The 14,433-nt window shown below is 37.3% G+C and overlaps 1 long non-coding RNA gene across 1 annotated transcript in view; it reads left to right on the forward strand.

Moving 5' to 3' along the window:
* LOC145682781 (uncharacterized) overlaps positions 1 to 9,375 on the forward strand; it is a 447,269-nt gene extending 437,894 nt beyond the window's left edge. Inside the window, exon 6 of the long non-coding RNA XR_014130954.1 lies at positions 9,335 to 9,375. This is a non-coding gene — a long non-coding RNA (uncharacterized LOC145682781). The remainder of the gene's footprint in view (positions 1 to 9,334) is intronic.
* The last annotated feature ends 5,058 nt before the right edge of the window (positions 9,376 to 14,433 follow it).

Raw genomic sequence — 14,433 nt, forward strand, 5'->3', positions numbered from 1 at the left:
TATTTGTAATTGGATTATATTAATAATAATAGCTTTCTGCTATATCCGGAAACACGGAAACAAACTAAAATGATTTAGAGAAGAAAAAAATGTTGATAACTCAAAAGTTAAAATAAAGTTAAATAGCCTATAAAATTGCCCTCAAATACTACATTCTTCATGTTAGCTTTAATAAGTAAAACATGTGCTCCATCCATCTTGATGGTGAATTTCAGAGCGAAATATGGCATTTAGGTCATGGAATTCTTATCTAACTATAGAATATACTATAAAAAAGCTATTTAGATAGAAAAATCATGAAAACGAAAAACACCAAAATTTCCAAAAATTCTCCTTTTTTCCCAAAAAAGCCGGCTGTTTATGTAAAAAAAAAAAAAACATCGATTCACAAAAGCCGGCTTTTCTGCATCTCTAGTTGCTACTGTCGTTGTAACCATAACACCGATCTGAAAATAAACTAGCAATTATTTATTTCAAACTAATTTACGGCTTTAAACTTGTTCCAGAAGCATATTAAAACGTGTGTCGCCTGGATATTGCTCTCAATAGATTTGCGTGCACGGGAATATATTCACTGAACCATCAGATATTTACAAACCCGACTATCTCTCCGCAAACTTGATTCGTGTTGCAAGATGATAAACTAGATCTACCTCTAAAGACCCACAATGTTCAACTTCATTAGGGGTTAAGGAAAATGGGGATACTTCTTGTTTGTCGTCTGCAGCGAATCCATGTTCTCCACATGTGACCGAGATATCAGAATCTACTCGTCCATCAACTAGTAAAGAGCTCTCCATTAGTGAACAGTTATAATCATTGACGGAAAATCGCAAGAGACGTTTAGTGTCACGCACCAGAAGAACTGAGTAAAGCGCGATTCCATATAAGAGGCAAATTGAAAGAAAAAGTGACTTTAGCAAATGAAGTAGCAAAGAAAGGTCACCAGAAGCTAATGAACCACTACACAGGCAACGAGAAAATATTAACAAGAAAGCCCCACTAAATGTATAATTTGTGGTGAAACGTTCAATGAATGCTGGGTGCAGTGTGAATCTTGCGATGGCTGGGTTCATGAAACTGCATCTGAATTGAGTCAACAGATATCCACAACACGCTACCACTGTTAGCTTCGTGGATAGGTTTTCTGATTGTTCCTTCTAGGTGTAGAATATGATGTTTTTGAAACATCTTACGTGTTCGTTAGTGCTCGCCAATATTCCAAAATATGTGAAATTTAGCGATCTGTTTTGCCATTTGTTTATTTCATTATTTTAGCATTTATGTCGATATGTTCAGTTTGTTAATAAAGTTCCCATTCCATATTTCAGGATTATTTCAGGGCAATTTTACATCTTTTTACCGAGGCAGTTCAATGTGTTAAAATGTCTGGGGGTACCTCCATTCCTCTAAAAATATGAACTAATATTCACATGTTTATATTTGCAGGTTTACTTTCGGAAAATGCTTAGCACTCTTGAGTTAGGTACTAATTTGTGCAAAACAAAAAGTTGGACACCAGTCCAGTCCCCTCCTGAAATTGGGGGAGGCAGTGGTCCCTTACACCACCCTTCCGTCTTGTTACGGCATTACGAGTTTTACGAATCGTGATGCAGGGACGACCATGTTTTCAATGATTTTGTATCCATTCAGCACAAGCTGCTAGTATAGAACAGATAATTAAGCCCAAATGAAGACCAATAATACAGTGAGAGCAGCTAGATTCACTTCTTCCACTCTTGAATAAAATTCACAAAACATGGTTACTTCCCTTTCCAGTATTGCTACATGAATTGCTATATCTATGCCTTCTGCATTGTTAAACCAGTGTACAAAAGCATTTTTTCTCGCTACAAGTGAATGTCGCAAAAGATCAATAAAAAATACAAATATCTATCAAGACGAAGTACATAAAATCAATAGATTTTGTTCTGGAACGATCACAGGAAAATATGGATATCATCAGTATGGTTGTTTAGCATGTGGAAAACATTTTAGATATCAATGTTCAGCTAGGAGCGCACAATGAAGGAATTGCAACGAATATAATCATCTTGCACACTATTGGCCACAAGGTATACAAATAGGTACTTAAGAAGAATCATTGAGTTACCTGATGAAGATATTCAGATGGAAGACAAGATCTTCATCCTTACTGAATTACAGAAGAATTAGATGACAGAAGCAAATACGAATATAGAAGATAAACGAAATTTTAGTTCAGTGGAGATTTTATGTTAAGTTTCATTCCGGTAGCCAATACAGAGAAGAAAATATGTTCACTAGTAATTAATCGAATTTAATTGGTAAAACAAAATTCAGGGGTTAAACATTAGAATCTGAACCAGAAAATCGATAACAGAGGAATCAGGTCTGTAAACACACCGACACACCGACAAACAGGTAGTAGAAACGGAATATCTTAGTATGAGTCAGGGAATGCCTACAAGGTCAACAATAATAGAAGGAAAGAATTCAAATAATAGAAGTCCAAAAGAAATATGGTAAACAGGTGAGAATAGAAAACAAAGTTAAGAAAGAAAGAAACAGAAGAAAACAATTGAGAAATGTAGATAGTGAAATAATAAGGATGTGTAAAAATAAAAGAGAAGGTGAAGATATAGAGTAATTAGTCAAGAAAAACGATGTAGAGGATAAGTTTAAAGAATTGAAATAAAAAGATGATGGATGCAAGTCTGAAGAATTAAAGCAAACCGTTGAGACAGGTAAAGAAGAGAGAAAGAAAAGGAATGCGTACAAGTATACTTTTGGCGCACCACTAGAAACAATTGTTAAAACTTATAATTCTTTTTTACTAATTTCCTTCTTATTGTCCCCTAAAAGGTTTCCCTTGGCGACATGAAAATGTCTCACTTGGCATAGATAAAATACAGGGATGAATAAGTGCAAAAACTCAAACCAACATGTGATATGTGGGCATTTAAACACGAATACTATCCACTAGGGTCTGGGAAGAATAAAGATGGTGGGCCCGTACGCTAGCACGGTAGTGCGTCCGAAAGGAACAAGTCTGTCAGCAGTCGGAGATATGTGGCAAGCCAAGATGGAAAGCAATGGGTTTTGTCAATGGTACGAATTTCAATAGCACTTGTAATGGTTTATTTTCTAGTAACGTTGCATTTGGACACATAAAATACAGGTTTTACATTGTGCAAAAATATGCTGCCAGTGGAAAATAATATCTAATAGTGCCATATTTCATATACACTCACTGATTATATCCGGCGCCAACACTTGTAATCATTTTAGACTAGGAACACTACACTTGTAAACCTATAATACAGAGTATTACTTTCTATTTCATTCTGCCGCATGCAGATATTTGTTACTCATAAACATGCCTATCCATACAAAAAATTGAATTTAACATGTAAATAGTTCAAACGGTCTTGGGCCAAAGCTACACCTCCACACAAGAATGAAATACAGGTGAATACGGGGGTCAAGAGGAAAAGAAGCTGCAAAAAGGAGTAAAAATGGAGAAAGTTTTGTATGATGGTTATTAGTAGCGAAAAATACATTAATGAAGTGTCATCTGAGAAAGTAGAAGAAGGAAAGAAAACGGGAAAAAATTCTGATATAGAACAGTTGAATATTTATTGTTTGTAGTTGAAAGATAAAGTGTTGAATGTTTCTTGATTACGGCTCCTATTACCTATTATTTCGTGAGCTTGAGAGTACCCAAACGATGTTTTCGAATATCGTAGCTTTTGATATGTTAATAGTATTGAGGGAAGTCGGCAGAATTATCGCGAGGCTGCGTGGCTATATTTTCAACGGTTTCCCAATCGTGCTGGGCAGTCGAGGAAAGCATTTCCTCTCTCACACGTGGTGTGCAGAGGACTGAGCATGTCCCTCCTCAACACAAAAGACGTCAGCAGATCAGGCGTCGTGGTAAGGATAAACGGCCTCCCGGCATCCTTGCTGCAGTCCATGTTGTTCCCCAAATCTCGATAACACGATTCGGTAGGGATGCTGCTATAAGCAACATAACGGCTTGGAGGACTTTGCTCAACAACGTGCTCCATGTTGACCATGTTCATCTCAAACCGGAACTCCGAGAACAAGTTTGACATATCCGTCTAGAGTTTTTTCAGTGGATGAGTGCCGGGAAACCCATATTTCCACCGGGACATTCTGTGGACGGATGAAGCGACCTTCAAGAGTAATGGAGATGTCAGCATATACAACGCACACTACTGCTACAGTTTGAATCCTTTTCTGAAGTGTTTACGTGCACTACGAACAGTGAAAAATGCCTGCGCCGGATGGCCTGATAGTAGCAATTCAACAGCAAGTAACAGACGTACATCCCAAACAGCAGAATTTAAAGAAGAATGTTTCCCGTTAAAGTACTTTCTATTTCAATAATACTTCCAAAGAAATCGAAATTGATACCAATTTCCATTTGAAATTTTGGAGTTGACCACCGTGGATGTATCCCCGCTTCGCCACTTTATATAGAAGCTTCACCATTGATTGTTGACTTACGATTTGGTCATTCAGTGTTTTGCTGTTGTTTGAAATGTCTGCGTGCACTACAAACAGAGGAAAATGCCTGAGACGGGTGGTCTGAAGTGGCAATTCAACAACAAATAACATAAGTAGATACCAAACCGTAGAATATGACCAAAAGTGTTTTCCGTAAAAGTTGTTTCTTTATCAGTAATACTTCCAAAGAAGTCGAAATTGATACCAGTTTCCAATAAAAATTTGTTGTTGATCCCTTTGATGCATTTCCGCTACACCACTGGATATAGGAGTATCACCATTTTATTCTTCAGATACGATTTAGTCATTCATTTTAAGTTTGAAGTGTCTCCGTGCACTACGAACAAAAAAATGAGTTGACCAGGTGGTGTGATAGTAGCAATACAACAAATAACAGACGTAGATCCGAAACCGTAGAATTTAACGAAAGTGCTTTCAGTAAAAGTTCATTCTTTTTTAATATTACTTCTAAAAATCGAAATTGATATCATTTTCCATTAACAATTTTGGAGTTGACCCCCGTTGGTTTATTCCCGATACGCCACTGGATATGGAAGTATCACCATTTGATTTTCCATATACCATTAGGTCATTCATTTTTTGTTTCCAGTGTCTACCTACACTAGAAGCTTAGGAAACAGCCTAAGACTGGTGGTCTGATACACCCTCTTTCCCTCCCTACATTGCACCGTCAAACTAAAATGATAAAAGTCATCCCAGGTCCGAATTTCATCCATGTTGAAAATTTGAATGAGATCGTTTTGGTGGTTCTAAAGTTATGAAGTTTTACTAGTATATACCCGCTTCGTTCGGTGAAATGAAAATGTAAATGCACAATTCCGTATCTCATGTGTTTTGTAACCGTGACATATGCTGGTATCGTTTTTAATGGCATCGAATTATACGGCATCGGAAAGATCATTGATCACCCCGTCGACCCCGAATACCATGTATTCGACGCTAATATTAATCATTTTCGATCATTTTATTATACCCCCATCTCCCAAGCTATGGGGCTGAGTTTGGTTTCAAACGGGATAGGAAGTGTCATTCTTCATTTCAGCGACCCTAAAAACTACGCATCAGACACTAATGTCGGATAATTTTTAACATTATATATATATATATATATATATATATATATATATATATATATATATATATATATATATATATATAATCCCCTCCTCTTCTTTCATGTTGTGCGGCATGGCATTGGAAGGGTCACGGTCATCTAAGTGATCCCGGAAACTAAGGATTCGACACTGGTATGGGTTATCTTTTATTTCCCTCTTCCCCCTTTCCCAAGACGCGCGGCTGAATTTGGAATTAACACCGTAAGAAGTGTCGTTGTTCATCTCGGCGATCCCAAAAACTATAGATTCGGCACTAACTTCGAATCGTTATATTCCCTTCCCCCATGTTGCGGCCCATGTCATCGGAAGTGTCGCCATCCATCTCAGATACCCCAAAAATGTGGATTTAGCACTAATATCGTTCATTTTCTACTAATTTAAAACCTTTTATTCCCTCTCAACCAAGTTGAATGTTTGAATCTGAATTTAAACGTTACCGAAAGTATCACTGTTCATCTAAGCGAGCCAGATAACTATAAATTCTAATGATAATGGACATTTTCGACCATTTTAATATATCTCTTTCTCCCCCTCGTTAGACTTGTGGAGCTTATTTTTTATTTAAACCGGATCGGAAATGTCACTGTTCATCTTAATGATATCGAAAACTATGGATTAGCCACTAATACTGGTCATTTTCAATCATTATTATATACAGCTCCTCCTCTCCCTCAACCGTGCTGCGGCACACGGCATCAAAATTGTCACTGTTAATCTCAGCAAATCCTAAAACTATGGATTCGACATTAATATTAGCCATTTCCGATCATTTTAATTTTTATTCCCCTCCCCTACGTTACCACTTCCCCCTTAACTATCAAGTGAACGTGGTTTGTTACAGCATCAGAAGTGACACTGTTTCTCTCGTCGACCCCAAAAACTATGGATTCAACACTAATATTGGTTATTTGGATAATTTTTAAATTTCTCCTCCTTCCCCCTCCCTAGGTTGCATCGTCAAAGTGAGTAGCCTAAAGTAATCCCTGCCCAAAACTCATGAATGTTGAAAATTTGATTGAGATCGGACGGATGGTTCAAGAGTGATAAAGTCACAAAGACAGTCATTTTTATTTTTTTTACATATATCTGCCCCTCCCCCAACCCTATATGGTTTCTCGTCATGGTGAAACGATAAAAAACACCCAAGGTCCAACCCTCATACATGTTGAAAATTTGATCGTGATTGGTTGGGTGGTTCAAAAGTTATTAGTTTTATTAGTTTTTATTCATGTCCCCCTCCCCATCCCCTTCCCTAGGTTCTAACGTTAAAGTGAAATTACAAAAATATTTCCAGATCCGAATCTCATGTATGCTGAAAATTTGAATGAGATCAGTCGGACAGTTCAATATTTATTAAGTTACAAAAATAGTCACTTTCTGTCTTATATAAATTGATTTTTATATACCTCCCCCTCCTCCGCCCATACGTTCCTCATTCAATTTTAAATCATAAAAACGATCCCAGGCCTAAACCTCATCCATGCTAAAAATTTGATCAAGATCGGTTGAGTGGTTCGGGAGATATTAAGTTTTATTTATTTTTATACCCATTCCCCCTCCCCTCTCACTTTTACCGCCCAAGTGAATAGCCTAAAACCTGCTCGGCCTTGAACCTCATCCATGTTACAAATTTCTCGAGATCGATCAGGCGGTTCAGCAGATTTAAAGTCACATAGTGATTTTCAATTTTATATCTATAGATTTATTTTTATACACACCTCTCCCTCCTCTCTCCCTCTCCTCAGTTCTAATAAAAAACGTTTCAGACATAAGGTTATTTTTACGTAATATTCATATCCGAGTTCTTACTGTGAATAATTCCTTGCTATATCTGCTAATTTTCTTTAACGTTTCAACAATGGTGAACTTGATTGGCAACAATGGTGAACGCAGCTGCAGGGAGTTTGAACTGCTCTAGTTCCTGCTTGGAACACACACGTAGATCGCACTGCGTCGGAATACACACCGATCGAGAAACAAAATTTTGCAGTCTGAACACACAGAACCGGCTGTATCCGTATAAACGAGCGGAGTCAAAAGAATTTGCGGGGGGACCCCTCTAAGGGTTCCGAACGCGCTAAAAGTAAAAAACACTTCGAGCAACCACTAAAAAATGCTCGCTTTGCAAAAATTGCTCAGAGTGCTGCTGTGTAGACCGATCGACTTACAAAAATTGGCGGGTTCTCCAACGCACCCCCCACATATATATAATGTACACGTATATATATATATATATATATATATATATATATATATATATATATATATATATATATATATATATACATTGTGAGCACAGAAACAGTACCTGATTTTAAAGTGCCATATAATTAACATTTAATTGAATATTTACATGAAATTTTGTACAGAGTTCAGGAAACTCACAATATTTTCCAATCTATTTTTTCAGAATCCTAGTTCTGACCAGGTCAGCTAGAGGGCAGTATCATCAAAAATGGCGTTCACCCCACAGCAACGAAGCTGGTGCGTTTTAGAATTTGCAAAAAACAGGAAGTTTTGTGAGAGTGCTGAGTGATTTCAAACGAACATTTAATGCTGATACACCCACACACAAATCCATTGTGAAGTGGCATAGAAAGTTTATTGAGACGGGGTGCATTTGTGATCAAAGAAAGGGACATTCAAGGCGACGTCCAATCTCCGAGAAAACTGTAGAGCGCGTAAGAGCAGCCTTCGTACACAGCCCAAAGAAGTCTACACGTGAAGCTAGCAGAGATTTGCATATACCACAAACAAGAGTAAGTGTACGCACCTCCACTACCAGCAACTCTGAACCAAGAACGTATCAGTGATGCTGTCAACTCCATCATTCCGGAAATGCTTCACAAGCTGTAGTTGGAGCTAGATTACCACCTCGATATTCCCCGCGTTACAGGTGGCGCGCACATCGAGTGTTTGTCATTTCAATTGTTGATACAAAAACGTTTTGAGTTTATGTATCACTGTTCAAAATTTGAGCAAAATATTCCTTCGCATATTAAATTTAGACTAATTTGAAACCTGGGACTGTGCTCACCCTGTATATATGTATACAAGGTGAGCACAGTCCCACGTTGCTACGTACTATATATAACTTTGTTGTGCTACGTGCGAACCGTACACACTTGCTGCGTTCCTCTGAGTCTCGGCTGCCAGGGTTATCTGAATGAGTACGAATCAAACAGACCTATTGTTTATTGTATGACTTTTTGGGTTTGTGTGGGGGTTTACAGGAGACAAAGCACTTGCGATTGTCAGGATTGGACCGCCAAGCAAATCTAAATTGCACATCCCGCTGCAATGGGCTCTATCGAGTCATCTGGAGGTACCCTGTAGTCACGCGAACTTACATGAACAAAACATATATTAATCGTACTTTACCGCTAAGTACACCAGGATCATGAGACTTTGGTTCTGGATCTGACCCAGACGAATTCTGGTTGAATAAAGGTCATTTTCAAACTTTTGCAATGAACAATATATATATAACAAAATACCTCCCCCTCTCTGGGCAGGCATGTACAGATGGTGCTAATAAGGAAGATGATCATACTCAAGATACTGCTTCACCTATTCACCACCACTTCTGAAAATCTTTGTAAGTAGTGATATTCTCTGATTGCCCTATAATTACGTTGCTACATATGTTTTTTTTAAGGAGCTTATATTTTTTCTTTATGTTACAGGGTGTGTCTGCCAACAGGACAATTGGGGTAAGTACTTATAGTCATTTACTTGCTTTTCTTGTTTAGCAGTGAAACTGTGATTAGTTTTTACTTCTATAGTCTCATAGAGAGTTCCAACGAAAATCATCCACTGCATCGTTTATTGATGCGGACGGGCTATAAAGCTAGTCGTCAAATTTGGGATATTCTAGCACATACTGAAACGTGTATTTGTTACAGTTAATGAAATTTGTAACCACTCATCAATATCGCTTGTTTTGTTTCTGTCCACTTTTTGAAGAGAGAATGACAAAGTGTAACGTTCGTATGCCACTTTAGGCAAAATTTTCTATTTACTTTCTTGCTTTCTTTATCTGGAGGGATTTTACAACTTTGCGTGTTTTCACGCTGTTCCGTGCCTTATGTCCATGTAAATCAAGGGTATAATACTCAAACTTGACACGTACCAAGAACTCTTTTAAGTGCCTCCATAGGACGAACGAAAGTGACTTCCATACTTTTTTCGATACTGTAATTTATCGATGTTTAGTGGCTTACACCGTTTTGGTTCTTTGCCTGTTATCTTCATTTCCATCTAAGTCGTATTATTGACAAGACCTAAGATGTCAGAACATTCGTTGCCATATTTCACGGTTGTCTGCAGCAGTATTCTTTTTTAAAACTCCTTAATCTTATGGACACTTCCTTCTACGCCATATTTTCTACCGTTTTTCGACGAGAACACGTTCTTGATTTTTTTCCATTCGCTCAGCCGCGTTACTCTCAGCCGGTGACTTGAGCATTTAAAACTGGCGAAGTATCATCATTGCGAATGATTTCTCTTTTGGGTTTATTTATTTCACAATTTTGAAGAAGGAAAGGGAAGGGTTAAAGGACGTGAAACTAAAACAAGGGATTGAACAAAAAATAAAAGATAAAACGAATAAAGAAGAAAAATAATAAAACTTAATATTTGCTTAACTCTACTCTCATTTCTAGTCTTGTGAGATTGTTTTTTGTTTTATTGAGTTTGAGTTTGTTGCGTGTGTGGGTTTTTGAATGTGATATGTTTTGTGTTTTGGTGGTTACCATTTGGTCATCTCCTTCTTTCTTCTTTTCTTCAGGTTTTCACTCTGTATGTTTGGTGTCTGTGGTTTCTGCCTGCATTTCTCTCCTGTGTGTTCTATTTCATGTTTTCCCTGTTTACACTGGCTTTTCACCTGTATGTATTTCCTCTTGTCACTATTCTACATCAACACTACACTACACTCACTACATACATTGACACTGACTGCTTCTGATGAAATCACTACTATCAGCAACCAATACTTACACTAAAAAACACAAACACTACACTTACTTTTATATAAATTTTCACATTTTCAAAGTTTTAATTTGCTTATCCTTCTATATAATCGTTTCCTGTTACTTTTGCTTTGATGTTTTAGTGTTTTCAGTTGCGTATCATTCTCGGTTTTCACCCATTTGTGCTTGCTTGAGGTCCAGGGCCCACTCAGAGCACTTAGTGTAGGAACTGGTCCGTTTTATCCTTTGGCCGGCACGCCCGGAATGGGCCGTCCTATTGGAGAGAGTTGCTCTATGTTTTGTTTCTGAAACACTATGCTCGCTTCCCCTCCACTCGTGCACTCACGCAACATTCACTCTTTCACCATAGTTTCTTTCCAAACTGAGAGGCTGGAGGTGCAGCACGCATTCTGGTCCTCTGCGGTTTCCAGGAGTCTTTTCTCCGGTCCGAGGACTTCTTCACATATTCTTCCACTTCCACCCGTCCTTCTATTCTTCTTCTGTAAGTTTTTCGTCTTAGTTCGGAGTATTCGTTTGTCAAAATTTTTAATTTTTTGCAGTCTTCCTATACTTCTACTATTCCATTCAGCGGTTTTTCTCTTATTTTAGTTCTTAGTTCTAAAATTTCTTCTAATAATGGACACCATATGACATGGTGCTCAGGAGTTCCTTCTTCTCCGCATTCACACATTGAGCAGGGCTTTAACTTGATTCTGTGGAGGTTTTGTTCGTATGGTCCATGGCCTGAAAGGTAATGAACCAATCCATATATTGGATTTATATGTTTTACTTTTAGTCTGTCGACGATACTAGAAACGATTCCATGTAATCGTTGCGTCCACTGTATTCCTGCCATTCTTTAACTCATAGATGTATTATGTTGTCATTAATTTCTTTTTCATATTTTAGATCCCTGTTAAAAGTTTCTTTAAAGGAAAGTTAATCTTCATTTTCTCTTCTTTCTTACGTCAGTAATTAGTTGCCCTTTGCAACAACACGTGGTTCATTGGTTGGATACCAAGGATTATACAGAGTGCGCTATGCGAAGTAGTGTTAAAAGCTCCAGACATTCTGATTAATAGGTTTCTTTGTGGTCTATTTATTTTGTTTTTGTAGGTCTTATCTTGTAATAGTGTTTAAATCCGAACGCTGGATGCGTATGCCATGGTAGCTGACAAAATAGTTTCTTGGTATAGTCTTAGTATTTTTAATAGTAGCCTGCAGTGGCGTATTTACGATTTAGTTTCGGGAGGGGCTTTGCTAATTTTCGGGTGGGCTTTGCCTGAAAATGTGAAAATTCTGCAATATATTTCATATCCTTGACTATAGTAGGTAAGATTTCGGGTTGGCTTTAGCCCGTAAGCCCCCCCAAATACGCCACTGGTAGCCTGTATCTGTTTCTTGCAATAGTGGTCAATTTTTTCGCTACACTCTTTCTCCTTTTTACTATATATTTCAAATGTTCATCACATTTTAGTCTATCGTCTACCATTATGCTAAGGTGTGTTATGATTTGCACTCGTTCTAATCCTACCCCATTTAATTTTATGGTCGGATTTCTTTGTAGTTTAGTGCCGAAAATAAGATATTTTTTTTCTTTAATGATATCCTTAATGTACTCTCCATACTCCATTCTTCAAGTGTTTCTATTATCTTTTTAACTTTTTCTTCCAATTCCCTTCGGCTGTTTCGTGATGTTGTTAATACGACGTCATCGGCAAATGCCACTATTTTATCGACTTCTTTATTCTTGTTTATTTTTTTCCAAGCATGGTTGTAATTCTATGTTCCATAGTACGGGTCCTAACCCATAAATTATCAAATACTCCTTCTATGTCAATGAAGAGCGCTAATACATATTTCTTTTCCTTAAATCTTTTCTTTGATATCATCTAGAAGAGTATTTAGGGCATTTTCTGTTGATTGTCCTACTCTGAATCCAAATTGTAGTTTGTCTTCAGTTACGTTTCTGTATTTTTGGAATCTGTTAAATATTACTGTTTAATATAGTCGTTTGAAAATGTATTATTACATCATCTTTATATATTAATTAGCTAAATTCAAGGTTCTCTTTGTACGCATGAATATTACGCCTTGCATTTTCTTGGCCTTCATCCTGTCTCGTTAGTGTTCAAATTCCGCAGTTATTACTAATTTATGGTTAGCCTCTACTAATATCCTTACCATAAAGTCTGTGAATATTACAACCTTACCTATTTTTTATTAACAGCATTTTACCTTTTGCGTTCATACACACCTTCTTTGTATAGCATGTGACATAAGTGATTACGACATCATTATTCAAGGTATAGGATTTTAACTAACAAATCGGGGTGGTTTTGTCTTATTCGGATCGTTTTTCTTCGATCATTATTTTATCTGCATCTTAGAGTACACGCCCTTTGGGAGGTATCGTTGTAACTCCGTGGTGACAGGTCTTGTCTTTCTTCTTCCGAGCGCAAAGAGCTTCAGAACATGGTAGGTCAGTCGTAGCTGTATTCTGTATACCTATACTTCATCCCGCATGACATTCATCACTTCGCTAGCTCGGTTTCGTTACTGTGCAATTTAACATTTCCTATTTGGACGAAAAATTGTAATATCTCATAGATTTTCGTCTGAAATGTAAAAAAGAGCAAATAGATTTTTTTTAACATTTGGTAGAACACCATGCAGTTCGAATCTATTAAGAATGAATACGTAATAAAGTATAAATCTCAAAATTAATTCAGAACATGTTTCTTATTTTTTATTTAGGTTACGTAGTTGTAGCTGTAGGATCTAGTGACTGCTTTTTAACTGTAGTTAATTGTTAATTTATTAATTTTACATAATTTAGTCAAGTTTAGTTTTATCCTAGGGATAAAGGGGTGGAGAAACTATTATTTAGGCGCCAACAAGAGAGTGCCTAGAGACGCAAAACTCCTAAATGCGGGATTGTTCCGTATGATAACCCCTGTCTGTCCACCAGTGTTCGTGAGGTGCAACATACTGGAGTTTGCATGTTTTCCGTCCCTTCTCCTGGATCATATAAGACCATTTATTTACATTTCTCTGTGGCAGGCACTTTCCATGCTGTGGAAAGTCCTAACCTTCGGTCTATGTTTTCCACTATTTTTCTCACTATGTCTTTTTCCGACTGTCTGTTTCACTATGTTTTCCTCAAACAAACGTTTCACATTTTGCGTATACAACTGTTGTTTAGACAAGTTTTTTCAATTGCATGTTTTTTTTTTTTCATTTGGCTTCTTGGCAACAAAGAACACATCTTCCTCTTTCTGTTTTTGGTTATTTCACTTCCATAACACATTTCGTCACTTTATGTCCAAAAACATTCAATTGCTGTGAAAACGTGATTCTGGTGACCAATTGGATCCTTAGCTCTGTCCTGCACATTTTCCTTGAAAAGTTCTTTTCCGAGTTGTTGGAGGAAACATATACCGTTTGTTAGAACTTTTTTTATGCGACTCTCGATTATTCAACACGTAAATAATATATGAATTGATACAATTGATGTCCAACAACGAAAAAAACACAGATAATGGCCATCTTCGGATGTTCCTGTTGATGGTATACTTCCCGGCCATTTGGTCAATGGGGTCGACTCGGCATTTGGTCAAGTTAAAAAACAGTATAATATCGGACTTATTTTGATTACTTTCGTTCCACTTTGTATCTGCATGCTGTGTCGTGAGCACGTATAGTACTTTCTTTGGTTTTACCCGAACACTATATGGCACAAGTGTGCGACCAGAAGCAGGATCCGTAAATGCAAATATGTTAGAATGTAATTCTCTACCTTTAGGGGACTTCAG

This window comes from Thermobia domestica, chromosome 4 (assembly GCF_964235325.1).
Source record: "Thermobia domestica chromosome 4, izTheDome1.hap1.1, whole genome shotgun sequence".
NCBI lineage: Eukaryota > Metazoa > Arthropoda > Insecta > Zygentoma > Lepismatidae > Thermobia > Thermobia domestica.